At 44.2% G+C, this 25,225-nt stretch overlaps 1 protein-coding gene across 8 annotated transcripts in view; it reads left to right on the plus strand.

Annotated features, from left to right (window-relative positions):
* The window catches only part of AGAP1 (ArfGAP with GTPase domain, ankyrin repeat and PH domain 1), a 305,411-nt gene that overhangs the window by 37,706 nt on the left and 242,480 nt on the right, over positions 1 to 25,225 (plus strand). The gene's annotated exons all lie outside the window — the stretch shown is intronic.

Here is a 25,225-nt window from a genome sequence, read left to right on the forward strand (position 1 = left end):
TCTGTCCCACAAGTGATGGGATGCTGAGGTAAGAAATTGTGAAGTTAGCTTTTATTTTCACCTGCTGGCATTTTTGTTACCAACTTAATGTGTGAGAGAAGTGATGAGTGACAGCATTTGCTCAAAACCTGGTGATGCACTTGAGCTTTCAAGTCAGCAGTTCAAAACTTGGTAAAGGTGACTGGTTGAGGGAACAATTATTTGGGAGCAGGATGCAGTAAGTGTCCCCCCATGGCAAATGGGGGATGGAATGAGATGATCTGCAAGGTCTCTTCCAATGCAAGCCAGTCTGAGATTACACCCTAAACCTGTAAAGATTGGGTTTAGCATCGCCCACGGAATGTCAGATTTCGTGTGTTTAGTAGCAAACACGACTGTATGTTCTTCAGCCTCTGGTCACTAAAAATGCTGTATTTTTATCCAAAACTTTATTAGTCAAAGCCCTTCCTTAACGGCTGCGTTTTCTGGCGCCCTCCCTTAGTGCACAGTACTGCAGTAATCATGACAGCTTCTGTAATTAATGGCAAATCAGCATATGACGGTGGTTTCTGCTAAACCTTGAACCATCTGCTCATGGCACTTGGCTTGTCAGTCTTCTGTGCAGGGATCTGGTGAGGATATTGATGATGAGTTCTGTGGTGCTTCTTTTCCAGAAGATGTAAAATCCACACCTCATAATTGAGCAAGGAAGAAGTGGTTTTTTTGTAACTTTTAAAGAATTATCAGCTGCTTTGTGCACTTGGGTGTGCTTCATCCGTAACAGAAAGGGAAAAGGGATCTGCTTGGAGAAGGCTTGTGCTTCTCCTCTTCTGTTAGTCCTGCTGATGTCTGTCAGCCTTTTGTTTAATGCCATCATCCACATCCCTGTTTGAACAGAGAGCTGGAGTGTGTGTGGAAGTGCAGTTCACCACACCCCTTCCGTGCAGGTCGTTCCAGTGCTTGCAGTGACTTTTGATGTTGTTGTTGTCCTTTCCCCTGCTCTAGGCTGTCTGACTTTTGGCAGTGCACATCCAAGACAGTGGTGTTTGTACATATGTAATGCATTCACAGATTCATTGACTGGATGGGGCTGGGAGGGACCTTCAAGACCATCTTGTTTCACAGGAGAAGAGACGGACCTGAGGAGGGTAATTTGGTCATTGTTGTAGATCAGGTGTCTATGACTGCTGAGGCTTCAAGTCAGCTGAGGTCAGCCCTGGGAAACCAGCTCTGATGTTTGACCTCAGAGAAAGGGTGAGGCTCTTAAGGCTTCTAAGACAGAGAGGAGAAGGAACGGATTTGTTCCAGATGCCCACAGAAGCTGTGGCTGCCCCTGGATCCCTGGAAGTGTCCAAGCCCGGTTGGACAGGGCTTGGAACAACCTGGACCATTAAAGGTGTCCCTGCCCATGGCAGGGGTAGGGAGTGGATGAGCTTTTAGGTCCCTTCCAACCCAAACCATTCTATTTGAGGGCACTCTTCTCAGTGTCTGTAACTTGATGGAGGAAAGTTAAAAATATGCTTGATATGGCTGATTTCACCTGTGCTAAAAAAGATATTGCTCTTTCTGAATCTGGAAATAGTTTCTGAGCAACTCTGCTTTTAGGCAGGTATGTGTTGGGTGTTGCCCTTACAATGCTAAAAAATCAGCTGGAAGATGGGTTGCTTTAAGAATAAAGACAAAGCTGGATGTGAAGGGATAGCTCAATATATGTAAATAACTCGCCTTTATTCACGTAATTGTGTTATCCTGATGAGCTTCCGTATTCTCCAAAGCCTTTATCAGTATTCCATATGTATGCTGATGATTATTCACTGTAAGTGTTGCTTTTGCAGCAGAGTAAGCCTGGTGGGAATGATGCAGTCATTGCTGCTACGGTGAGGATTTTATTTAAGCTTCTTGCTTGAAAAATTCCTGATTTCAAATTCCACTTCCTCCCAGTAAGACTGTGCTGTGATACTTTTTTGAAAGTAAGAATATTTTTAAATAAATGTAATTTTTTTACTGGGGTGAACACTGGTGAGCGTGTATGGCATTTGAAATGAGTTAAAAATCCCTTTGGTTCAGCTGTTTTCTGCAGAGAATAAATTAACAGGGTAGGAGCACGTTCTGTCTTCGTGTGGGCTTAACATGGAGTGGTCATATGGGTTCCTGCAGAAGTGGGTCAAAGCTATTTTTGCTCTTTGCCTTCAGCCATTAAGAGGAAAAATTGGGCACCTGGCACTCCACTCTGCCAGGCGTTTTATGTCTATTTCAGCATGCCTTCACCACAAGAAAATAAAAGCCCTTTCAGCTACTGTTCCCTCCCTTGGAAGAACTGTAGCTTTAAAAATCAGTGGACATGTGCTCGGTTAATGATGAAAATAAATTCTAGTCCTAAGAGATAAGTGATAATTGAATACATGGGTATTTTAGCTAAGGCTACAAAAGCGTTCTAGGGAGTTGGAAGTGGTATTTAAATTTCACATACAGCTGTGCTTACAGAGCAGGCACCCTATGGAATATACACACAACCTGAAAGCAGAGCTAGGAGAACTGAAGCAGTCTTGTCAAGGCTGCAATAAGAGCTGGCTTGAATTTTGCTGAGGTAACTTAAAATACAGCAAAAGACACTTGAGTTTTGGCCATTCAGATTGATTGAAACCAAATTCATCGCCACTGTGGTCAGCTGTGGTTTGGGAAGCTGATGAGGGGTAACAGCCCTTCAGAAGAAAATTAAAATGAAAGGTACCAGGCATGCATAATGAGTATACTAAAAGAATCTACTAGTTTCCTGTTTTATTGTGTTTCCCTCTGCTTTTGGAATGATCTCACAGCTTTGCATGGTTACCTTGTTCATGTGCTGCAGCAGTGTAGAGTCATGGAATCATTAAGGCTGGAGAAGACATCTAAGATGCAGTCCGAGCATTCCCCAGCACTGACCTTGGGCTCTGTCAGCCATGCCCATTCCCTGGGGAGCCTGGGCAGTGCCCAGCACCCTCTGGGGAAGAACCTTTTCCTGCTCTCCAGCCTGAGCCTGCCCTGACACAGCTCCAGGTGCTCCCTCTGGTCCTGTCGCTGGCCACAGAGATGGGAGCTGTCCCTCATGAGGAAGCTGCAGCCCCCAGTGAGGGCTCACCTCAGTCTCCTCCAGGAGAACAAGCCGATTTACCTCAGCTGTTCCTCATCCAGATTGCCCCTCTGAGCCCTTCAGCATTTTTGTGTCCCTCCTTTGGATGCTCTCCAAGAGCTTTAGATCCTTCTGATATTGTGGTGCCCAAAACTGCCCCGAGTGCAGAGCAGAGAGGGACAATGCCCTCCCTGGCCTGGCTGCAACCTGTCAACAAATCTGCTACTCTGCCTCCATGGTAAAATGACTTGGATTTTCCAGGTCTGGTTTATCAGTTGATGTTTATCTTCCTTGAAGTCTTTTTCCATTTGATAAGGTCATACACAGTGGTAATTTAAAATGAAAAAATAGTTCTGTGGTGGTTCAGGTCTTCTCTTCTATTTGTGAGGTACCTGTAGTCGGCCTCACTGACCTTCCAGACCACAAGGTACTTTTGACTTCTCTTTTTGTGTCAAGCAGTAAGACCTGTAGCGAACAGACTGGGAGTTCTTGGCTCTGAGAGAAAGCTTTTGACCTTTGCAAGGCTGTGGTGATTTTTATTCAACCAAACAGATAGGACTGGAGTTCTCTGAGGTCCCTGAAGTGTCTCCCTGGTTTGCAGCTGGTGATAGCCAACCACTTGGACCAAGCCAGTGAAAGTTCCTCGGTGTTCAGACCCCTTGTATGCTTGTGGGGAGAAGGACACTAAATAAAAAGTGTGTTGGTGCTACCTCGGCAGTTTTAATTCCATATTTTTTTATCACTGTTTGAATTAAGAAGGTGGTTTGGTTTTCACTGTTTTTCGTGGAGTGACTCTATCATCTGTTGTTTTCTGTGTGACCATTTCAAATCATTTCAGGAAGGAATTGGTCTGAACCACAATTCCTTTGTTCTGTAGCAGGTACTAATTCCTGCATTTTCCACAGCGGGAAATGCTTTAGTAGTATTAGGATGGGGGGAATGTGTATTTAAATCCCATCTGGTGCTGAGCTGAGTGTAGTGAGGAAGGTCATCCTAGGTAACCCCACACATGCATCCTATGTAGGATAAATGGTGCTGGTGACATGTTTTTTTCCCTGTTGATGGTCCTGTATCCTGGAAAGATATGGGTCATTTTTATCTGGAAAGTGAAAGCACGTAAATGGCTGAGCTCCAAGGACAATTACAGCTGCAGAGGCGTCTTGTTTTGCCAGCAGAGTGAAATCTTAGGAAGTCACATTTCTTTTGTGAGTTGACCTCAGTTTGCTGGCTTTTAAGGAGTCTCTGCTCCAAGCGTGCTGTGATGTGAAGGCTGGGAGAGGGAGTGGGACTCCCAAGTCGAGCCGTGTCGCACTGCGGAATTATTGCAGGTATATAGATAAGGTTTGACGGACTGGCTTTTATAATTTATGGGGCTTTAGCTCTTTAGTGTAGGATGGCTGTCTGTAAACAGTGATTTGCCACAGCGCTGGCAGAAAATTGAGAGCCATGTGTGAAGGCTGGGTCCTTCAAATGCTGTTGTTATCCCAGAAGAGTTAGTGGGTATCAGCTGAAGTTAATGAGGGGCTGGCAAAATGTCTCCTGCCCCTGCAAAGCAGAGGTTTGGAAGTAATTGGCTTTTTCTTGCCTAGAAAACAGTGAGAAGTATCAAATACAGCTTTTTAATGAGGTCAAATATACGCTTTCCAAAACAGGAGGTCAAATTCCCATGGAACACACGTAGATGCTTTGTGTCACGCGCTTTGGACAGTCACACCTCATTGAACTAAGGCTGTGCTTAAATTTTGCATGAACTGCTATGTTTCAGTGCAAGAAAAGTGGCTTTTTTTAGTCCGTGTCTATTATTTGAGAGTTCTCTATTACTTGACAGTGACTGCTGAACTGCAGCGTTTTATCTCATCTCTTTGAGTGCACGTGCTCGGTTTGCCCGTAATGCCTCCGACATGAATGCGGGCTGTGTTTACAACGGCTTGTTTGGGGATTGTAAATAATTTGGAAGCAGCAGGAGTGACCTACTTCTTAGAAGCATTTGCCTTCTGGCTGTTTTGCGGGTTCTGCGGATTCCCAGATCCCTTCCATGGAAAGGCAATCTGCTTTCAGGTTTAATGCTATACAAATGTAAAGAGAAGTATCATTTGGAATATTATGCAACTGGAATACAGCTTGTTTGTACGGTTATTGTTGTATTTCCTAAAAGGTGTTCGGCATTCAGCACAGAAGCAAGTGTGGTTAACAGCTGTTTGAATACTTTCTGGAGTACAGGGAACAATTACAAGCAAAATCTTTGTTTATTAAGATTTTTTTTTTTTTTAACTGATGTTTTAGGTCACTCCCAATTCTGTTTAACAATAGTGCGTTTTTCTTCTTTGCTTATTTGATTTCAGCTTTGCCAACACTAGATTTCATGAAGCAGATTTTTGACTTACCTAGGCTGGGTTGTCATAAAATACAGTTTTGGGTAATGTGTGATTCCCTTTTGTGTCTTAGCTCTTCTCCTCTCCCCCTCCATTAGTTTTTTCTTGCTTATCACTTTTTCCTGAATTCATGCCATTATTTCTGGGGACACTTTGCTCTGTGTCATGTTTTAATTTGAGTTTAGGTGCTTTGTTCTTAGTGGATTTAAGGCCATAACAAAATCCTGGTGGGGTCACCGTTCTCTTCCACAACATTTTTGTCTGACAGTGTGGGTATTGGTTGAGTTGGACAAGTTTATATTTTAAGAAGAACAACATTTTTTGCTAAGAATGTCATTTACCAGGTTAAACTAATGTAAGGAATGGAATGAAGACAGAGTGAAGTGTGTTGACAAATGCAAAGCAGAGGGGTTGAGGTAGAAATTCATGGCATACTAAAGGTTTAATTATACAGTAAAGAAATAGAAAATGTTTAGTAGCCCTCAGGGGACTGAGGTACATGACTGAAATTGTGAAGTTATCCTAAACAAGTCTCAAAGGGATGATTGTTTATACTTAAGGATTGCTGCAAAATGTCGGATTAAAACCTCAAGCAATCACCTGAAAGCAGAAGACAAGGAAAGAGGCTTGTCTTTGTTATCAAAACAGCCAAATCAGGAGCAAGTCTTTGGCTTGGTTGTGGTTATAGAATAGTTTTCCAAACTTTTGGACGTTAGAAAACATCTGCTTCCAGAATGCAATGGGAATGATGCCTTTGTTCAAATGTCTTGGAAGAGCTGTGGATGTCTTTAGGAGAGGAAAAGCCTTGAGTGTGGGTTTGCTGCAGCCCTTGCTGCCGTCTCTTTGGTTTTCTGGGAGCATTAGTGTTGCTGTTTGGCACAGCCCTGTGACACTGCTGCTCCAGAGAGGGACAGGCTCCTTTCCAAGCTCATTAGAGGAGCAGCAGCAGCTCTCCCCATGGAGGAGTCATATCCTTTTACCAGGTCTCCCAGGAGGATGAAATCCTTCGAGACAGGGAAGCGCCCTGCATCACGGTGGTGGTTTTGATTTTTGAAATCGTGTATTCCTGGACTTTTCAATAAATGAAATGGGTTTGAAGTGAGGCTGGTTACTCAGATTGCTTCTGAAAAATGGATCCCGATTGCACCTTGTCCCCCTGGCTAGGGGAATAAGAACATGAATTTTTACTCTTTTCAGGAGCAGAGCTTGAGGCTGGTTTTGTAGTGTGGCCTCTGGGCTGGACCTCTCTTCCTGCACTCGGGCTCTCCCTGTAGATGTTCAGTCCTGGTTTTAAAGATGTTCTTTATTAGACTGGAAGCTGGAGTCGCTTCAGATTCTTGGGGGCAGGAGGCTGATCTTATCAGGCCTGTTCAGCTTCCTCCCCTCCCCTCCCACCTCCCCTGGGGGCTGGCTGACCCGAGGCCTTCCAGCAGCAGCTCCTCCTTGTTCTCCCAGTCTGGCGTGTTTGTAATTAAACGTCTGAGGCGGAATTTGTGTTGCTCTGGCGTTGGAATTCCAACTCCAGATACTCCAGTATCTTCCTCCTCTGGTCCCTCAGCGGGGTGGCATGTTCTCCAGTCAGCAGGACGACAATCCTCTTCTCCAGTTTTTGGTGGTCGCTGCCGCCTGGTAGCTCGAAACTGCCCTTGGAATTTATCTGGTTTGTGTTTTGTCACGTAATTTTAACGCTTTGATCTTTGCTATGCAGAACATCTCAAATCCTGGCATGTAACCTGACCTTAGGAATGGTTCCCTCACTGGTGCAGGAATATCTGGGACTCTTTTCCATTGTTCAGCACCTGGTCTTGGCATCTGTGTGTGGCCATGGGCGGTGTTAATCTTGATTTTGGCCAACAGATCCTCAGATTTGCCTTCTAGCAAGTGCATGGCTTCTGCAACTTTTTATTCCTGTTCAGTGTTTATCAACAGACATCAAATTCAATTGTCTTGCCTGTAGACAATGGAAATGTCATTTTTGTCCCTTGTGACTGGAAAAAGAGCTTTTTATGGGCTACTGGAGTGAATAAAAAACCCCACATGATTTTTTTTTTTTTCCATTTGAACTTTTTGATGTTTTTATGTCTCTAAGAATGAATGATTGAGAAAGGTATTTCTCCTGCAGTTTGTTTTCTTCCTCTGAAATTACTTTGGAAAAATTAGGGAAGCAGGCATGTAGGCCTTGGAAGAAAACCTAATTGTTGTGTTAGGTGACATTTCTCTTCTGTCAGGGTATGGCGAACAAAATGGGAACCCATTCCATTAAACTTCACTAAGATAGTTGAATTAATTTAACTATAGGGAAGGGAACCTACAAATGTTCCCTGCAGAAATTCACTGTAGCAAAAGAGGCTTCTGAAGAGCTGACAGGAAGGACAGTAAAAAAATCAGTGAATTTAGCAGAAAATTCTTAAAATACCTGATAATGAAATGAATGCTCCTGGACTGGGAAGCAGATGAGGAAATGAGGAATTGTTTTCTGTTTGAACGATGGGCAAGGAACTGAGGAAGTAATTTTAGGTAGCTGATACATTCACCTGAACTGTGGAATAATCATAAAATAGACAGGTAAAGTAGCTTTAGATGGGAAGGTCACACCACTCCTTGGTATTCACGTCAGTGCCATCTTTCCTGTGCCTCATGTTCCTGTAGCAGTGTTGGAACTGAAGGAGAATCTAAATTACCTGCAGTGCTCTCGTATTGCTGAAACCTGCCTTGAAGGGCTGATGGTAAAAAATAGAATAGAAATTGCTTTTCTTGGCTGGTTTAAAAATAAAAATCGTGTAAGACTGGAAATACTCGACTGTACACGGAATTAAGTGTATGTACTTGAACACAGTCCTCGGATGCTGGGTAAAATCATGTAATATTGCAAAAGAAATGAGGGTCAGATGGCAGCACGTGGCTGTTCCAGCCTTAGGAGAGATGGCTGAAATGAATATTACCACAGTGAAGAGAGGAAAATACAGGTGTGGGAGTTGCCTTGATGAGGCAGTTTGTGAGTCAGCTGGGAAATGGACTTTTACAGCTTTAATGGTCATATTTTGTCATAGAGATTGCCTGGGAAAGCAGGCAAGCAGTGGTTGTACCTCCTAGATCAGTTGCTCCCGGTGATAGCAATCCTTGCTGCTATGAAATTCCTGATGCCTACGTTAGAAATTATAGAATAGAGGCATTTTTGCCTCGGCAGGTATACTTCCAGTTTGAAGGAAATTGATGCTTAGGTTGAAGCAGATGCTTACGAAAGGCTTTTCTGTCCATATCAAATACTGGAAAGAGATTTCCTGCAGTGGATTTGCTGGTAGATGAGCCCAGTTTGGTGTTGATGGGCTTGTAGAACCTGCAGTATTTGTGGATATGCAAATCTGCCGTGGTGCTGGGTTAATGGTTGGATTCAGTCTAGGAGGTCTTCTCCAACCTTGATGGTTCAATAAGTATCTCATGTAAAGCTTGGAAAGGGTTGTGGATTTTCAAGTGATACCTTTTCCAGAGAAATATAAAATATGTTCTTGTGCTTTTCCAAATGATATATTTGTCAGTTTTATTTTGTTGTGGTTGGAGAAAGGACAAGGCTTAAGATTTACACTCCAAATTGTGGCTTGGTTGATATGTTTTCCTGTCTTAATAATTGTATTATTATCAACCTTAAGCTACTCAGGAGGCTATTGAAAAATACTTGTCAGGTGAGTAAAATCATCATTCCTTAGTATAATAATACAGCTTCCCTATATCTTATTTATTAGGTGTTTGTTGAAATGTTTGAGCCAAGACATGTCCTGCTCTGGTGGATTTATACAGCTTGAAGCTGCCGTGCTCTGCCCAAAAACAGTCCAGGAAAAATCCAAAATGCAGCTGAAGCTTTTGGGTAGATTTCTCCTGATGATCATAATGCTATTGGCAGTGTTAATAATTTGTGTTCAAAGCCTGTGCAAGGCTTCTGGTGGTCCCCAAAATGCAGTGTGTGAGCAGAAAAGTCATATGAAGATTTGATCAAATAAAGCTATCATGACAGTAGTGTGGGATGCAGGGTTGGGTTTTCACGCAATAAAAATGATATTTTCAGGCTTTTAAACACCTTTCTTTTCTGTTTCAAATTATTCTGCAAATAATTTTAAGGAAAAATTATTTTAAGGAAAAACATTCTGCAAATGTTTTTAAGGAACTTTGCAGTGGGATCCTAGCTACTGCAAGGTCAGGAGGTGAGCAGAGATTGTGTAATTAGCCATAAACTTTCCTTTGTGCTGTTTGTGCCCTCTTCACTCACAGTGGCTTGGGGAAGGGCTTTTCTGTCCTGCTGGGTTGCAGAGTAGCTTAAAGATATCTTAGGACATGTTTGGGCCACAGGGGGATTTAGGGTTGGTTTAGAGAGCATCCCATCGTTAGCAGGATCTGGATTTAATATGAAAACCCCTAAATGAATATCTAATCCTCTTCTTTCTGGGGATAGATGTTTTATCCTCATTTTGAAACACAGCCTTCCGCTGTTGCAAGTGACTGAAAATCTGTCAGCATCTGCAGCTGGATGCTTGCCAGGCGAGATACGTGGATCTACAGTTCATTTTGGCCATTGGGAAGCGCTGAGCTGGAGCCGGGGGGTGTTTGTGGTGGTTGTGAGTTAGCAGTGTGTGCTGTGATAATGGCTCGTTCTTGTGGGTTTACCTAAGAGGGGTTTTTATTTTATTTCTCATGCTGAGGGAAGCAAGATCTGCCAAGTACAAGAGGTTAAATTCAGCATGAACTAAAATTCTCCTGGATACAAGAAACGTATGTGGCAGCCTACGCTAGGCATGTCCTTAGCCTCTCCTCAGCCTTAGGTTGTTTATTTCTAATGATTCCCATTAAGAAGGGAAAAGCACAATTTGGTGTCTGCCAGAGGGCAGGGATGGATGGGAGATTGGGAAGGAATTGTTCCCTGGGAGGGTGCTGAGGCCCTGGCACAGGGTGCCCAGAGAAGCTGTGGCTGCCCCTGGATCCCTGGCAGTGCCCAAGTCCAGGTTGGACATTGGGGCTTGGAGCAGCCTGGAACAGTGGTAGGAGGTGGAATGGCATGGGCTTAAATGTCCCTTCCCACCCAAACCAGACCGTCATAGGATTCCTTTTCTGAAGGACACAGCTTATCCTTCCTCTGGACTCCTGCTATTAATTGTGAGTTGCTTTGTAAAAGTAAGATACAGATTTACTGGAGCAAATCTGGTGAGGATGGTGAAAGGTGATGAAGGGACTGGAGCATATTTCAAGTGAGGAGAGGCTGAGAGAGCTAGGACTGCTCATCCTGGAGAAGATTTGGCAAGCTTATCCACTGGTGTTAAACTTACCAGTGAAATGTGCTGCTGCTTAAAATCCAGAGTGCTCTGTTTATCATTTAAGCTGGAACAACTCAGTGGCTCTGATTTTAGGGAATTAAAAGTTCATTCTGAAGCTTGTAAGAGGAATCCTGTTGTTGACAGGAGCTGTATATGCTTAGTATGATGCTCACCCAAGGGCTTTAGAACGTTAGGAATGCTCCACGTGCTTTTCAGTGTCCTGTGCTGAAGCCCTCGAAGTTGGTATTTCTGCTCTGTACATGGTTAAATTGGAGGCTGATTCATAGTTTTTCCCAGTTGGATAAGTGTGGTGGGAAATTCTGTGGGCTGGAGCAGATTGGAAAGACAGACTTCCTGGGTATCTCCTCTTGAGAAAAGTTTCCTTCTGACTGAACATCTGGTCCCTGTCTCCAGATTAACCTTTAGCATTAGATTTGCTGAACAGTTAAATCATGAGTACATGCAAAACTGCATGAGTGGTTTTTTTTATTTAATTTCTTTCCATTGTGAATATAAATACTTAAAGCGGTTAAAGAGCAAGGTTATAATTTGCTGTAAAGTAGGAATACACAAAATCAATAACATTTGGAGCCCAAACTGTATGAACTGGAAAAGACAGGAGCTCTTGAAGTGAGTAATGAACACTTCATTAGGTGTTTTTCAGCACCTGCATAAAACCCTTCAGGAATTAAGTTTTTCATATGCATGAATCAGCATTTCCAATATGTGAACATGCCAGTTGTGAGCAGAACCTTTTACTCTGTCAGTGTCTCACTGAGGCCTGTGTGAAGAACAAACTCTTTGTGTTAAACAGAAAGTTCAGGTTTTAGCAGTAACTGAGATTTTCCCAGAAGCTGTCTTTGAATCTTGTTCTGATTGGACTAAGTGCTAGAAAATCCTGACTTTATCTGTTTTTTTTAAATGAAAATGTCTCGTAGCAGCCTTACAAAATGATGGTGTACAGGGGGAACGACCTGGGAGTGCTGGTGGTTATATGAAAGTGATTTTTATTGGATGGTTATGATTGAACTGTAATTCACAATTTGTGTTTTCCTTGGGAAGTACTTGAAATTTCAACTATTTAAAGAAAGCTGTCATGGAACTTGTTGAAGAGATAAAAACTTGGCAGTCCCTGAAGTGGGAATTTTGGTGATCCATACATTAGGCTTACTAATTTTGCTAATGGATGAGTTACACCTTGGAATTTCATCTTGTGTGATAGGACCGAAACTGCTTTTTATGGCAGGATGAATCTTTTACATGCTCCTTATTACCTGTGTTTAAACAAACCCATACATCATGTGGGAGTGTTGAAATGTTTTCGCAGAAAATGGTGCAGCTGAGTAATTAGGCTTTTTTATAAAAGAGGGATCAGAAGAGGGAGGCTGCTTTGAAGCATGAAGGGATGGATACCTGTGTTCCACGTTAAATCAAACCCAAGCTTTGGTGCCCCTCCTCCAGAGCTGCTGGTTCAAATCTTGTGTTTTCTGCGTGGAAATGGGGAGACAGCAGTGCCTGGAGTGACAGGAAGAGAGAAGCACTGGCAATTGGGAAGGATTTGGGGCGAAGTGTTTGCTTCAGCCAAAGCACTGGGCACTTTGTCCAAAGGTAAGGACACACGAGTTCTCCCTCCCTCCCTCCCTCAGCACTTCTCGCTGGGAGGTGCTGGGAACTCAACCCAGGAGCCTTTCACATGGGGAGCACAGGATGGAGTGACCTCTGCTTCCCCACAGTAATAGCTGGGGTTTGATGGAAAGCCCCTTTAGTTCTGCTACCCGGCAGTTGTTTGGTTTTGCTTTTAAAGTATTTCAAGAAGACGCTTCAGTGTCTTTAAAGAATGTTATTTTGGACATGGTTCTTCTCTTCTGGAAGTGATATTCCAGTATAAAATACGATTTAGGTTTATTAATGTATGATTACTGGTATCAGGAGGCATTGCTGTAATACTGCTATGGCTTTAATGAGATTTTTTTTCATGTAACATTACTATGTTATGATTAGCGGGTTTTGGTTTGTTTTCTTAAGCTTGAATCTTCATCATTTGTGTGTGCGTGTTATGAGGGGGAAAATCCCTCCAATCGTTTTATTCTCTCACTTCATTGTACTGCACAGAATGTTATGAAAGGGATAGAGACGAGTTTGCTTTCCTTAGAGAAATACTCATTTTTTTTTAAGTGTTTTCATTTGATATGAAACTTATTAAGGCAAAATCATGTTTGAGCAGTTTTAAAACCTTTACCTTTACAGGATAATTCAGGTTGACGAGACCACAGGAGGTCATCTAGTCTCACCCCCTGCACAAGGCAAAGTCAGGCCAAAACCTGTGTAAAAACTGAGAGGTGGGGGAAAAAACCCCAAACCCAGAAAGTTTGACACAACTTTCTGGAAGTATTTCCCATTCTCTAGCTCTCTCTCTCTGCTCTCTTGTGAGAGCAGCTGGCTGCAAGCAGAGATTGCTGGTGGTTGCCCAGCCTTTTCTGCTCCAGGTTCCCATTGCTCCAGGAAAATCCCCATCTGCCTGCTGCTGGTGAAGGGTGACAGGTACAGGGTGACAGCAGAGCCTCAGTGCTCCACCTGTGACACCTAATGCTGTGCCTTCAAAATCTCTTGAGGTTGTTTGCCCCCGAGTCGTGCCAAATTCAGTAAAATGTTGTGCAGATGCTGCACTTGTTTCCCAAAATTCCCTACTACTGGCTGGCTGAAAGGGCAGAGGTTGGTCACTGTTTGATTTCTGAGGGGCCAGGCTTTGCACTGTGTGCTTTGGCCAATCTCAGCAGTAGTTTATTGAATCCTGATTAATCAGTCACAGGTTTCGTGTCCTTTGGGGCCCTTTAGGGGTTCAGGTGGTCTCCAGTCAGAGGAACTGCAGTCGCTAACCTGGGGGCAAAATCCAAATTTTAGATAAGCCATTCCTCTTGGCGTTCTCACCCTCTCATGAGCACATAATTATATTCTTTGATATTAATTGCAAAGGCTGGTTTACTTCACTTCTTCACATTGAGCACATTGTTCCTGGTGAAGAAAGACCAGAGAAAAGGTAAGGTGGGTGAAGAATTTTACACTGAAGTGCTTCTTGCCGAGGTGCACTGTGACTTCACTCCTTCCTTTAGGACAGAGGGACATAATTCAGTTAGGTTCCTTATTACTGCATAAAACCTGGGTTGGTTTAACTTGTAAAAAATCACACCTGCAGTTGGAACTGTTCACCTGGCAGTATTCTCCTTGAGGTGCTTGTTTGGTGGGACAACAAATTGCGGTCTTTCTCTCCTGAGAATATTCCTTATGCTATGAGCATCCCAATTTCAGTGAACAAGGGAAAGGGACAGGTCAGAGTTATTTATACTAATTGCTCAGCAAGCTGTATGCTCTGGAATTCAGGATTTCTTCGGAAGATCTGTGTTTCTACTTTAATAATAATCCCCCCAGTGCACTGAATTCCAAATCACTTCACGGTTTGAATCAAGATGAGCTTTTCCCAAGTCAAACATGCTTTTAAATACACTTCTGATAACCTTTGTTATGACATTTGGGTCTTAATTAAACATTATTCAAGAGCATTCTGATTATACAATTCATAATGTTACGAGTTAATTGAAGTACCAAACACGTTAAAGGTGCCTAAATGAGAGAAAATGATAAATCTTCATATGAATTTACTCAATTAATCTGTTTTTTTCAATGAAGTAAGGTATAATTCTGGGAACTTGAGCTGTGCCATAAAAAATGGGAATCATGGTGCAATCATGCACACTGTGTGTGACTTAACATTTCTACAAATTTGTTGTTGGAATCAAGAGGGTGTAATTCATCCAATTAAGAATTTCCTTTTACAGTCAATAACTGTCAGTATTTAGTTTCACATATGCCAAGGGCAAACTATTTGACTTGGACATAAAAGCCATAATAAAAGTTGAAGGAGCATACTTGGAAATCTGTTCCTGATAAGAAGGGAAAGGAAAATAAAGACATTCATTGTTTTTCAAGGTGGACAGGACTTGAATTTTTGAATAGATTTTTGACATAGCTCATTCTCTCAGGAAGGCAAATACATTATCTGCTCAGCTTTCACCTGTTATAAATAATCTTCATTTTAAAGCAGCCTTTTAATCTTCAGCTTCAAAACCCGTGTTCTCTTTATTTTCTCATGTTTGCCAGGATCCTCGGGACTCTTGTTCACAAAGGTTATTCCTCACTGATGTCATTCATTCAAGAGATTCTAAGGCAAAACTTAATTTCTGCTAAGTAATCCGGGCCATTAGCAAATGCTGTGGCTTCGAGCTGAAACAACAGTTCAAATTAGGAGCAGCAGGGGGCTTAAGTTTTCTGTAATAATTTGCTTTTATAAGAAATTTACTCAAACCCCCCCCCTGTCTGGAGTATAAATGGAAGGATGCACAGCATCATCCTTGTGTAACAATTAATTTGAGCCAGGCTTCAAATGTAGACTGGGGGCAGTGTTTTGAGGTGCCAGAAATGGATAATAGTGGTTTTTAATGTTTTTCTATTCATGGTGGAGTCACAGAATTATGAAGGTTGTATCTTCTTTGTACCTTGTGGATGTTGGGGTGAGGAGGGAAAAGAGGAGGTGCTTGAGGGGATGTTTTTGTTTTATATCCACTGTACGCTGATTCCCTGAGGGCTGGTTGCTCATTTTTCGTGATTTTGCATGATTTTTTATTTTGTATTTCTTGTGGAGGTACGGAGTTTTTGAATGAAGTCGCTCCTTTTCTGGGAACATTTCAGTAACTAAAGGCACATCAGAGCAGATATTAGAGAAACGAAAAACTTAAGGTGCTGTTAAATGGAATATCCCAGACCTAAATTCCACGAGGCGATAATGCGTTATGGTCAGCACAGTTAAGAGGAAAAAAAAAATAAGAAAAACCCAGGAAAAATTGGTTATTCAGCTTAGTAATGGAGAAATACAGAATTTGCAAGAACAGCAGCAGTTCCCAGTGTCCTCCTGTGTGCTCCGAGATCTGAACTGTCAGATAATGAAGGCCGCCGAAAAGTTCTTCAGGGGAAATAAGTAAGAATCCAAATAATTGCTTGGAAAAGGAGCTGAACAGGCAGCTTCATTCCATGTCTTGATGCAAGGGACAGCAGACTTGCTGCAGATATTTACTTCAGAGTAGCACAGCATTATGAAAATGCAGGAAAACCATAAACCGATCTGTTGCATCAGGACATGCGAAACCTGGTATAAAATCCCAGACTGGTTTGCGTTGGGAAGGGACCTTAAAGCTCATCCAGTTCCACCCCCTGCCATGGACAGGGACACCTTCCACTAGCCCAGGTCTTTCCAAACCCTGAAATTTCCTCATCATGGCTGTAGCAGAGCCCTGAGCGACTCTGGCATGGTCAAACTGTTCATCACTGTCAGCTGACGAAGAGAAACCTCCACGGGGTTCAAGTATTTACAGCAAAATAGGCTGAAGTTGCCTTTTAAAGAGTCCGTGTTCTTGGTGTCTTGTCAGCAAATGTCAGTAAAAAGAATCCAGGATGAAATCAGTCACAAAATGAGTAGGCCTTGATATTTGGAAAGGAGTAATCTTTAGCTATAATTTCTTTTTCCTCCTCTTCATTTTGTCTGGAATAAGTGCAATACCTAGAGAACAGTCAGGTTATGTCAGGTGTTAATAACAAAAAATAGCTCCTGGCTTCCTGGTGAAATTCCTCTAATTCAGTTCTTTTTTCTGTGATTTTTTTTTTTTCTTTTTTTTTTTCTTTTAAGCAATTTTGATCGTGTGCCCGAGTTTTGAAAGATGAAGTTGTTCAACATGGCTGAGAAGTATTTCGTAAGTGCCCTTTGATTGCTGGCCTGCTTGCAGCATGTGAAATTTTTGACAGCAATCTCGATTGATTCTTCCATGTTCAATAATGTGTTCATTCCAATGGTATTTCCTGAGCAGCTGGGCTTGCTTAGCTTTGGAGCTAAAACAGCAAAAGCAAGGAAGCGAATTTTCCAGCCCCCTCCCCGCCCCTCCACTCTTCCCCCCCCTTTTTTTTTTGGCAAGTTAGAAAATTATGTTAATTTTTTTTTCTAATCCTGTTAATGAAATGGCATGGAAACCACTGGAATAACAGGAGGAGAAGTAGAGGACCAGGAGGAAATGGCAAATTTTATAGCCCTGTGCATGGTGAAAGGGCTGGCTTCAGGAATTAGCTTCTCCTTTCAGAGCCAGTCTAATCAAAATTCATATAGAGCCGTGTTTCCTGCTGGTCCCTGTGTTAATGAGAGCTTCTGTTTCAGGCAGATCTTCTGAAGTGCTAAAGGATGAGTTTTCTGCATTAAATCTAATGGCAGGTCTTCAGATGACAGGCAGATTGTCCATTGAAATGCTGCTGAACAGGAATAGGATGTTAAAAAGTGGGATGTGAGATAGTGAAGGGAAAATTTGTGTGCTGTCTTAGTACATTGAGACAAATCCATGTATTAAAAGTTGCTCTTAAGAAATTAACTTCCATCAGTGTTCTTCAGATTTTAATCTTTTGTTCAAGCAGTATCTTTGTCTATTGATTTGAGACAGGTTGAACATGTAAAATTTGGAATACAGGAAGAACTGTTCCCTGGGAGGGCGGTGATGCCCTGGCACAGGGTGCCCAGAGAAGCTGTGGCTGCCCCTGCATCCCTGGCAGTGCCCAAAGCCAGGTTGGACATTGGGGCTTGGAGCAGCCTGGGACAGTGGAAGGTGTCCCTGCCCATGGCAGGGGATGGAATGAGACGAGCTTTGAGGTCCCTCCCAGCCCAAACCGCTCTGGGATTTTAGGGGTCTAACTCTTCTGAAAGCACTGCAGTGCTGGTGTTTAACAGCATTTCCCAGCTGATCCAAGCGGGTGTTTTGGATCTCTGCCTCCTGCCACTGTTCAACATTCCTACAAATCTGGAGGGAACAGCCGAGCCCCTTCAGCTTCCCTGACTGTTCTCTCATGCTGCACCTCGATAGTTTGCTTGTACATCCCAACAACTCTAATCCTTCACTGGGGGGATTTCTTAAGGATAATTTCTGGTCTAAAAGGAGACTCCCCTTCTCTTCCCTTCTTCCATGTGCATGGTGGTACTTCCATTCCCGAGGAGGGTGTGCAGGTGTAGCTGCTGGGCTAGGACAGACTCTAGCAAGCTGGGTTGGAGTTGAACTTCTTTGGGTTTGCTGCTTTGCATGGTTCATTTTACCACGCTGTTGGTGTCCTTCAGTGCCCCTTGGGTCGGTGAGTAGTTTGCAAAGTGCCTACCCAAAGCCACTCTCTTTGTGTTTGCTAAAACCTTTTTGGCTTCGAGGATGGCTTGAAAACGCGTCTACTCGAGCCGATTTCACATCACATTTTCTTTACTACTGTACTTTGTTTTTAAAGAGAGAAGCTTTTAAAAAAGTTTGGGTGATTGTTAAAAGCCTTTACAGACGTCATGGTTTGTTCAGCTGCAGAAAGGCATCGAGCAGATTTTTAATGTAAGGCTTGCATAACGCAGGGGTGGCTTATTGAGTGCAGCACCTGGAGGGTCAGAGCTGGGAGCAGGTTCCATCTGCTGTCCTCAGCCAGAGGGCCATGATTGTGTAATCCCACACAAAGCCTGGCAAGCAGCTGACCTTAATGTGTACCCACACAACACCCTATATTGATAGATGGTGGATGCAGCTGAAGAGACAGAGAGAAGTGGTGGTGTAGAACCAGAGTGGTTTGGGTTGGAAGGGACCTTTAAAGGCCATGGGCAGGGACTCCTTCCACTGTCCCAGGCTGCTCCAAGCCCCAGTGTCCAACCTGGCCTTGGACACTGCCAGGGATCCAGGGGCAGCCACAGCTTCTCTGGGCACCCTGTGCCAGGGCATCACCACCCTCCCAGTGAGGAGTTCCTTCCCAATATCCCATCTATCCCTGCCCTCCTGTTTATAGCCATTCCCCCTTGTCTGTCCACTAGAAGCCCTTGTGAAATGTCCCTCTGCAGCCTTCTTTTTTTTAAACCCCCTTATGGCAGCCTTCCAGCACCTAAAGGTCTCCCTGAAGCCTGTGGGGAAAGCTACACTCCATTTCTGAGGTTGCAAAAGGGAGTGTAAAGTTGTAACTGTACCCCAAGCCTCTGTTCCCTGAGGTAGGTCCAGTTTGAGCCTATGGAATGTCTTATCCAGAATGAAACTCCATAGCTGAGACTCCTGTCTTCTACTTGTAGATGAGCCCAGACTATCCTCCCCATTCCATTCCTGTTCCTTGCTTTATTTCCTTACCTACAGTTTAAAAAATCCAGTCAAATCTGTGATACATGTTGTGACACCTGACTTTGCAGAGAAGTGCTGTGTAGTGGCAGCAATTTAATCAGGTTCCCAGAAGAGTAGTGCTGCTCAGTTAATAGATGGCTGTGGCAGGAACAGGTGTCATGGCACATCCTCCCTCTTCCTTACACTGATGGATCCAAGTCCATGCTTTCGGAATAGTCCTTTTCCATAAGCACACAACCCTCTGTATTCATGGCCCTTCAGAGCCTGCCGTAGGCTTCGTGCAGATCATCCTGTGATTGGGAGTGCTCACCTAGATCCTTGTTAATGACAAATCCACCTGATTCCAATATTTGGGAGCTGAAAGTTTAGCCAGAAGTGCTTTCTTGAGTTCTCTTTGCCTCGCTGCAGTGCAGTCTCTTTGAGTGTGTAGGTGATTTGAGGTGAAAACAACCTGCCTAAAAATGAGGAACACTGGGTAGCTGGCAGGCATCTGGAAATCTTCCTGCTTTTGAGGTACTGAAACACCACAAGTAATAAGCAAAAGCTGCAGTCCTGAGTTACAACTGATGCTGCCTGTCAAAATATTTTACTGTGCCAGAGAGGGGATTAAAGGAAACGTATGATAACCTAAGTTAAAAAGCATTTAGCTTCTTAAAAAAAAAAAAAAAGCACAATATCCAAAATGAGGTAAAGGACTTCTTGAAATTTGTACTGTTTCTTATTGACAAAAATAAGGCTTTGTAATAATGTATTATCTATTAATAAATACTGTATTTAAAATGAGATTCCGAAGCGGCGTCGTGTACCAACTTAGGTTGTTAACAGCCCCCTCAGGGAATGCTGGGTGTGTAGGAAAATGAGTTTTCTTGCAGTTTATTCTTGGAATCTTTGCCTGCCAGCAGCTGAGAGGGCAGGCAGGTGACAGGAGCAGCCTTTTGGAGCTGGATCAGCTGATGTCTTTCTGAGCATCCCTCAGATGGCCGAGGTGCCCTGCTGCTGTTTGTCAGTGTCTGGGCTGTTTTGTCTCAGGAAGATGAAAAGAACAGCAAGCAGGGCTCCTCGGTGACACTGGCAGCCTGCTTAGAAGCAAATTAAAGTCACAGAATTCGCATTTCTACAGTTATCCCTGTGAATAACTGCAGTCTGTGAACAGATCTGTGTTGGCAGCTTGAAGTGGAAGCAGAATCTTGGGATCACCTGTGGGAATGGCTTTAGCATTGGTTGTTCCATCCCCAAGGCCTTGGGGGACTGGCAGAATGATAAACCAAGTACAAATCAAGTTCTATATCTATAATTCAACCATGTAGCTCTCAGGACAACAAACTTTAGTGTCTTAGCTTGAAGTATATGTAGTTTCTGTGATCTGTTTTATTTTTTGTATGTTTTCCTTTTGCCTGTCCTGCTTCAACTAATTTCTGTAGCAGCAGGATACAACTGCTCTGTCAGATGATGTGATGTAAAAAACCCTTTACATTAAAGGGGCAGATGAATCTCGCACTTAATTCTCTGGATGCCTCTTTGTTCCGTGAGAAGATAACCAAGGACTACCTGGTTTATTCAGTAAAAGCCCAGCTTCAGTCAGATTGTTTTGTTTTTAAGCTGATGGATGGGCAGAGTATAGTAATTTTACCAGCTCTATCAGCTTGGAGGCAGAAATCAAAAGGATGATCTCAGTCATGCAGAAGAATTCAAGAGGTTTTGTCCTCTTTCCCTTTAAAAAAGGGGTCTTGCTCTGTTAAGTAAATTGCTGGGATCAAACCTGCTATGCCTGGACAGCAGAGATTTTATGGAATTTGGAAATTGCTTGAAGATAATTTATTTATTTTTTTTAAATAGTACCCCTAGCATATGTCATGGTTAAAAAAATCGTAACTGATTTAACTTTATTTTTTTCCGTTTCACATAAAGTTGAGTGATACCTTCCCTCATCTTCATCGAATGGATATGAGACAAGGGTATTTCATTGTTCTATTTATAAAATAATGTAGTCTTAGGAAGCAAGAGCCTTTTAGACTACGAAGTGCATAACAGGCATAATTGATGTGAAAGGAAGTACCGTAATCCACACTGAGAAATGAAAATTAAAATTACTGTGACTTTTATTATCCCATGTGGTAGAATATCCTTGGCAATAAGGCACGGTCTTCCTGGAGAAGCAATGCCAAACATTTTACCTCTCTCCTGGTGAGACAAAGACAAATGATTGAGTTGCATTTTTACTGCGCATCCCATCGCCCCTATTCCCTTTCCTGCTCAGCCTCCAGTGTTTTTAGGACAGGACGTGGTTTCCTTGTGCTGGCAGTTAAGAGCATTATTGATGCCAAATGCTGATTTCTTGCTGGTAGCTCCTATTCTCCGCTTTGTTGTGAGATGTCTGTGTTCTTCATCTGAGTAAAGAATTGCCTACAGTGAACTCAGGCCTGTTTAATGGACAAGTGCAGAGTGACAGGAGAACACAGATCAGTGCCTTAATGCAAACCCTGTGGCTCCAGAGAGCCCCTGAGTTTGGGCTCTGTATTGCTGGCCCCCTGCAGCACAATGTTGTTCTGGTCCAGATGCCTTCTCTTGTCTGCTGGTTGAACGCTGATCTGTGATGACAAACAGCGGATGGAGCACGGCCTCTCCAGGAGACAAAAGTGGAATCACGTCCGAATTACTCTTAAGAACTGCTCAGGTGACCTAATTTTGCCTCCCACAATCAATTTGCTAAAGGAACCGCTACTTAGAGTGATGTGTGTCTAGAGTTTAACCTGCAGTCTGCAAAAATGGTAACATTTAGGGCTGCTTTTCGTACCAAAAAAAAGCAAGACAGTGAAGGCAATGAAGTGTCCAATAAAATCCAAAACATAGGCATATAAACAAGCAGCATCACAGGGACCGTGTCCCTAAAAGGTTTTGGCAGACCTTTCCAGTCTGTCTCAGCATGGCAGTGTTAATTCTGAGATGCTGCTGGTGTATATGGGGCATTTCGTAGAATCCTAGAAGTGTTCAGGTTGGAAAAGACCTTTAAGATGATCAAGTCCAACTGTTCTTTCTCCATGTCTGGGCTTTTACATTTGAGTGGTGATTGTGTTGGATCTGCTGGCAGAATGTGAAACACCTGTAAGGAATTAAGGATAAGGAATCAAAGAATTATGATTATAATTATTTTTGCAAAAAGTTCTTGGGAAAAGAGAAAATGCAACGCCTGCTTTACATCACTTGGAATGACATAAGAAGTGTTTGCTTTATAAAGTCAGTACCAGTAGTATTTGCTGCTCGCAGTGACCTTGCTCTGCAGCTGTTGGAGAGCAGGAATGCTTCTCCTGCCAGCAGGGTCATCTCTGCAGTTGTTGATGGTGAGCAGGCAGCGAGTGCTGTTTCTGGGAATGTGAAACTCATCTCCAGAACATCTTCCAGGGTGGGCATCAGTGGATGGTGTGTTCAGAGAGGTCCCTCTGCACTTTGATCACACGAGTTTCGCTGGAAGCTTTTTAAAGAAGTGTTTGAGACACCTGTGCTTGGCTGATTAAAAATGCATTTCTGGGTTCATTGCTGGGAATTGTAAAACTTTAAATTTTGGTAGAGAGCTTCTCCTAAGTGGGAAGTGGCAAATGTGGTCTTTTACTGGCTACATGAGATGGAGGATTTCCATGGTTCTACTTCCCAGTGTGACCCCATCGGAGGGACAGCAGGACTTTGTCAAGCAAAATCCTGTGGGGGTGTTTTCGGGGTGTTCTGTGAGCTTGGCAGAAGGTCACGGAGCCGTTTGCAGTGTTGGATTGAGGTGGGATGAATAGAGGGTGTATCTCTGTGTCCCCAGCCCCCGGAGTGGGTCCGACACCTTTCAGAGCCCGGTATTTATGGTGCTTGTACGTCCCGCTCCGCTTCCTGTGGAATGAAAGGTGAGCGGGAGCCGCTGCCGAGGGCCCTTCAGGACACACGGCGTAGGCTGCGAGCCAAAGGACTTGTTTGGGTTGGCTGCCGTGGCTCCTGGCTGCTCTTGTCCCAGGGCCTGAGGGACTCGTCCCGTTCTGGGAGCGGATCTGTGCTAATTGCGGGCCGGGAGGAGCGGCAGGAGCCGGGCTGCTCTCGCCGCTTGGCTCGCAGCCCGGCCGGGGCGGGCACGGGCACGGAGCGATGCTGCCCTGGGCTCCGGGCAGGATCCCCGCAGTTTGGGTATCGCCTCCGCGGGCATCTCGGAGCTCCTCCGGAGTATTAAACGTGACATCCCTTGCGCTGTGAGTTAGGTCCCTGCTCGGAGATAACCCGCTGGTAGATGAGCGATTAAAGCAGATTCCTGTAGTTCGGCTGGCCGGGGGTGAACGGGGATGGCAGGACCACCAGGTGATGGGCTTTGCACCAGCACCACAGGCGGCTGCAGAACAACTCCTCGTGTTTACAGGGAGCCTTACAAGAAGTTGCAGGGTGGTAAGTTGTGATGAGTAGCAGCAGAGCAACCTTCGAGTACCACTTAGTGCCCGCAGAAAGAGCTGTCGCAGCATCCCAAACCGATGATGGATGTCCGCGCTTCCACCCGGGTGCGAGCGGAGCACAGCCCCGAGCGGGGCGGGATGCGGGGAGAAGGGGCGTGTGTGGGATGCTGCGGAGAGGGCTGGAGGAATGCGCCGGCTATTTGTCTGCGCTTAAAAGTGGTTCCTCTGGAGGGGTCTGTCATCCCGGGAGGATGAAAAATGGTTGATCCCGCTCCGGGTGAGGAGGCTGCGCTCCCCGCGCGGCGCGCTGCAAAGCGCGGCCTGGATCCGGAGGCGGGATGAGCCCTGGCAGCACCGCACACTCAAAGTCTGGTGGATTTACAGATTTGGATCTTGAGAAAAACATAAGCAACATTTTTTTTTTAACTCTTAGACTACTATTTAGTAACAGGTCTTTCCTCCCCCCTCTCTTCCCTTCGGCTTTTTTTCTTTGGAAATGGTCTTTTGGGTGTTGGAGGAATGGAAAAATATGCCATCGTTCTATAGCAGCGAACAACATTTAGAAGGAACGGGAAATTTGTTTTCAGGCTGGTCAAGGGAGACCTCTTAAAATTCCAGGGACATTAAATATCTTGTTCCAACTCTCTGCTGTGGGCAGGAACACCTTCCACTATGGAGCAGTTTGCTCCAAGCCCCTGGTCTTGAATCCAGATCTGCTGCAGATACGTATGCAGGTCTGTTCCATGGTGAATAGAGCTAAGAGGAATAATCAGTGTTAATTATTCAGTGTTGAAGACAACACTGATGTCTGGAGAAATGAGCTAAATCAGGAATTCTCAGTGTTACTGGAGCAGCAGTGTGTGTTGTGGGATCGCAGTGTCATCGATAAATGGATGTGTGTAGAGGCTGGGACCCAGAGCACCCCTTATTCCTGGTGTGAGTCCAGCCTCCCACCTGAAACTGCTCCTGGGGATGTGCCCTACCCACGTGTGTCTCGAGGTCTGGAGCTGCTCCTCGCTGAAAGTGAGGTCAGGCCCTGGCACAGCTGCCCAGGGCAGTGGTGGAGACCCCATCCCTGGAGGGATTTAAAAGACCTGTAGATGTGGCACTTGGGAACACGGTTTAGTGGTGGAAGTGGCAGTGCTTTCCTTCCTTTTTACACCTGCTTTTTTCGTTGCTTTTCACCCTCACTGGCGTTGGTAAAGGATGTTTTGATTGTAGACGTGGGAGGGAGGTGAAAGGCGGCTGAAGGTGGTTTTTCAAGCTTGACTTTTTATGGGATGCGGGGCATGGAACCTAGAAACCTTATTCCTAATGTTGCTTAACTTCTTTTTTTCTGCCATCCTGATTTGTGAGTGACTAAGAGCGGGCATTTATTGGTTGGTAATTACCTCAGCATCCCTGCAAAAGCCCTGGCAAGCTGGGTGTGAAAGGGGGTGTGTGTCACGCCCTCCTCCAGCTGTGTAGGAGAGCCAGGTTCTGATGAAACCGCTGCTTGGGAAGGGTTTTTTGCATGACTAACCAATCCGGTAATGGGACATGTTAATTGTACAGTGTTGCGGTGAGCAAACATTTATTAAGGAGGGTCACAGATAAAAAAGACAACTCGGTTCTGGGTAATTTTGACTGTTTTTAAGGAGGAGGTGTTGCCTTGGATGCAGAATGAACTAAGATCTGAGCTCAGGCTGTGGTCCAAGCTGATGGGCACCACACGCCTTGCCCTTTTGTGGGCCTGGATAAATCCTGGATCCCATTAATACTTGCAATTATCCCAAAAGGCGGGTGCCAAGAGGGTGATGCCAGACTTTGCAGTGGTGTCCAGTGCCTGGATGAGGAGCAA

The sequence above is a fragment of the Hirundo rustica genome, chromosome 7 (assembly GCF_015227805.2).
Source record: "Hirundo rustica isolate bHirRus1 chromosome 7, bHirRus1.pri.v3, whole genome shotgun sequence".
Classification (NCBI taxonomy): Eukaryota; Metazoa; Chordata; class Aves; order Passeriformes; family Hirundinidae; genus Hirundo; species Hirundo rustica.